Genomic DNA, 4,094 nt, shown 5'->3' on the forward strand with positions numbered 1-4,094 from the left:
TCGACTGGTAAGGGAAGAACGGCCCCAGTGAGCATTTGTACAACTCCAATAAACACACTGCGCCTGAGGCCCCTCCTGAGTGCTAGCCGGCCACTGTACGTGGAGACAGGCCAAGGGAAGAAGCAGGGGAGAAGTGACCCAAGACCCCGGAAGCATGCCAACATATAAAACCCCAAGTCAAAGGTCAAACAGTGCACTTGCTCTCTCACGTTGCCCAGTGAGCCCTATTCCAATGGCAGTTTACTAGCTTTCATTCCTGCTCCAGAGCTTTTTGATAAATTTTGACTCCTGCTCTAAAACTTGCCTTGGTCTCTCCTTCTGCTTTATGCCCCTCAGTCAAATTCTTTCTTCTGAGCAGGCTAGAATTGAGGTTGCTGCAAACCCGTATGGATTCGCAGCTGGTAACAAACTTTGGTGCCACATGACTTGGATATGTTCCACTGCTAACACTTTCCCCTTTAGTCCTAAATCAAAAACTGAAATCGTGATTGATCTCAATTGTCAAAATCCTTATTGGGTCAGGGGGTCAGGATTATAAAATATTTCCTGAATACAAATGAAGACCGAATTGGTAGAGATGTTTAGATAATAGTCCCTTGCTTACTTGACATTGAAATCCCTGCTTACCAGTGCCCCAAACCAGGTATCTGGTCTTTAGATTCCATCTGGATCCCATTATATGAAATGGGATTAACATCTAATCTGGTCACTCAGTAGTCCATGCTAGAAATTCAAGAAAGATGGAATTTGGCTTTCCTTGTAGCTTTCTCTGTTTCCAGAAACAGTCACAGCTGAAACTGCTATGGACTGCAGAGGGGATTTTCATTTCAATGCTAATATTTTATCACAGCAATATTCACTCCAAAATTAACAATTACACTAATTATTTGTGTTTTCTTCCTTATTTCCTTCCAAGTACCTCAGTCACATTCATCCTGACCCCCACAGGGAGAGGTGTGCTAGCAGTGGGAGGCAAGGAAGGTCAGGCTTTACATCTGCCACATGGAAGACATAAGTAAGCTTACCTTAAAGGCTCATGGGATAAAGGATCTAGTCACCAGATGCAGTGGTCAAACTGATCACGCAGCCTTTTATTAGATTTCTCTCCTTCCTTGCTTCACTCCTCCATCCCTCACTTTTGCTCCCTGGGATGGTGTTTCAGAAACAATGACTTGCACATATTTTTTTTTTCTCTCAAGCTCTGCTTTTGGCAGAACCCAGCCCAAGAAGTCTGAACCCTCATGTTTCCATCTCTCTCTCTCTTGCTCTGTCTGATTACCTTTCTCTCTATCCACCCACCCTTGTTAAGGACTTATAATTTAGACCAAAATGACTGGATTGAGACAAAGAATACATCAACAATAATTAGCAAGATGTATTAGTCTGTTCTTATGCTGCTGATAAAGACATACCTGGGACTGGGCAATTTGCAAAGAAAAAGAGGTTCCACATGGCTGGGGAGGCCTCACGATCATGGTGGAAGGCGAAAGGCACATCTTACATGGCAGCAGGCAAGAGAGAAGTGAGAACCAAGTGAAAGGGGTTTCCCTTTATATAACCATCAGATCTCATGAGACTTATTCACTACCATGAGAACAGTATAGGGGCAACTGCCACCAGGATTCAATTATCTCCCACCAGGTTCTTCCCACAACATGGGGGAGTTATGGGAGTTAAATTCAAGATGAGATCTGGATGGGGACACAGCCAAACCATTCACCAGGCATGCTAATGAATGCTGAAACACAAGCACTTTCCAATTTTTTTGGTATATCGTTCTAGAGTTTTTCTTTGGACATTTAAATATTTACATATGTACATGTATTTTTACAAAAATGAAATACCATTATACATAGCCACACACACATACATACATGTCAAGACTCTATTTTTCAGTTAAACTTAATGTAGCATTTACTGATTTCAGTAATTCTAGATATAGCACCCATTTTTATAACTGCAACATGTTAACATTGCAAAATTTGGATGGTTGACTCAGATTTAAATATAATTCCTTATTAATAAACATTTAGTTTATTTCCAGTTTTTTATTGTGATAAGACAGTATGTCAGAAGCATCACTTTAGATGCATCCCTCCCACAAATTATTTTCTTAATGTAAATTTCAGCTTGAACAGTATTCAGTTTTTATGGAAAATTTTTACCAATTGACATTCCTACCAATAGCAGGTTATGAGGTATGCTTCATCACACTCTCACAAGCAATTAATGCTAATATTAATTCTTTTGGGTATTCTGACAACAAGTACACAAACACATTTTATAAATAGAGATGATATGTTCACAAATATATCGTTTAATCTGTATGTATTTGACTATTGATGCAGCATATGTTAGCCTGTTTGGGTTTCGAGCTTTGGTATGCTTCCTCTTGTCAATTGCCTGTTCGTTTCCTTCCTCTAATAGTTCACAATGAGTTCTTATAGTAGTCATTCATTTCTTTTTTTTTTTTTCTTTTTTCTTTTTCCTCAAGCACATGCACTTTATTGAATGTCATTGTGGACAGGTGTGTGGGGATAAAATGCTGTATTTAGGGGCAGGACCAAGGGGACAGGACCAACAGCCCCAGCGTGAGGGCCAGCATTGCAAAGTGGAGTACCAGGGTCGCAGGCTATGGGCAGCTACTAGTAACCCTGTTTTTCCTGTATGATCTGTAACATAATGTGGTAGATCATCACAGAACCAAACACCAGTAACAGGATGAATCCAATGGTCATGAGGATGCCCACAATCAGGGCCGACACGTACAGGCACTTGGCGGTGGAGGCATAGGCCTGGGCCCCAGTCACGTTGCCAACCATCTTCCTGTCCCTAGACTTCATGAAGTAGGCGAATGCTATGAAGCCCAGGCAGCACCAGTTCAAGAAGATGGTGTTGAACAGGGACCAGACGACATGGTCGGGCACGGAGGTCTTGCTGTGGATGTTGAACACAGTGGACCTTGGGAGGATGGTGCTAAGGGGTGCCCCCAGCACAGTCACCTCGTGCTCCTCCTTGTGCATTTTCTGTCTTTGGGGAAGGAAGTGTTGAGTGAAGGTTTGAGAAGTGTGGTTCTCGGCGTGGAGGGAAGGGCAGCTGCAGTGTCTGGATGCTGGGTTGGTGCTCAGTGAGCCCTGCTTTCCCCTGTTGTTTCCAGTAGTAATTCATTTCAATGGCACTGAGGGAGGTTCTACAAGAGTCTTCAGAAGCTGCAGATACAGTGGTAAGCATGAAACATGGCTCTGCCCACTGGAGCATAGAGTCTAGCAAAAAAGATGGTCACTAACAATTACAGCTACAATGAAGGTTGGAAAATAATTCTCTGGCACAGAAAATGTACTGCAAGAGAGGTCAGAGAATCGGGCCATCAGGGAAGACGAGCTGAGGAATTAAGACAAGTTGAGACCGAAGAGTAAGTGAAAGTCAATGAGGTGAAGAAGGACACAAGAATACTTCATGGAGACAAAAAAGACATGAAAACACAGGGAAGGCTGGGCGCGGTGACTCACACCTGTAATCCCAGCACTTTGGGAGGCCGAGGCGGGCGGATCACAAGGTCAGGAGATCGAGACCAGCCTGGCTAACGCAGTGAAACCCGGTCTCTACTAAAACTTCAAAATATTAGCCGGGCACGGTGGTGGGTGCCTGCAGTCCCAGCTACTCGGGAGGCTGAGGCAGGAGAATGGCGTGAACCCAGGAGGCAGAGCTTGCAGTGAGCCGAGATCGTACCACTACACTCCAGCCTGGGCAACAGAGAGAGACTCCATCTAAAAAAAAAAGAAAAAAAGGCCACAGGGAAAAAGTGTATTATGTTTGAATATATTAACCCTTTGTCAACCATATATATGCATATATATTCAATATATAAAACATTTTTTAGATTATTGTTTGGTTTGAGCCATTTTGCCAAATGCAAGTATCAAAATTTTATTGTCAAATATGTAAATCTTTTCCCTTAAGATTTTAGGTTTGGGTGTATGCCTAGATAAGGTTATGTTCACATTCACTTATATTTCTTCTAGTATTTTTTCTTCTTCTTTTTTCTCTTAACTCTCAGACCATCACACAGAACTTCCTGTGCTTTTCTCATTTTA

General features: G+C 42.5%; 1 pseudogene across 1 annotated transcript; it reads right to left on the reverse strand.

The window, feature by feature from the left end:
* Positions 1-2,490: 2,490 nt before the first annotated feature.
* Positions 2,491-3,149, reverse strand: LOC104679193 (annotated as a pseudogene). The gene has a single exon (XR_750288.2). The product of XR_750288.2 is annotated as an interferon-induced transmembrane protein 1 pseudogene (transcript).
* Positions 3,150-4,094: the final 945 nt, after the last annotated feature.

This window comes from Rhinopithecus roxellana, chromosome 8 (genome assembly GCF_007565055.1).
Source record: "Rhinopithecus roxellana isolate Shanxi Qingling chromosome 8, ASM756505v1, whole genome shotgun sequence".
Classification (NCBI taxonomy): Eukaryota; Metazoa; Chordata; class Mammalia; order Primates; family Cercopithecidae; genus Rhinopithecus; species Rhinopithecus roxellana.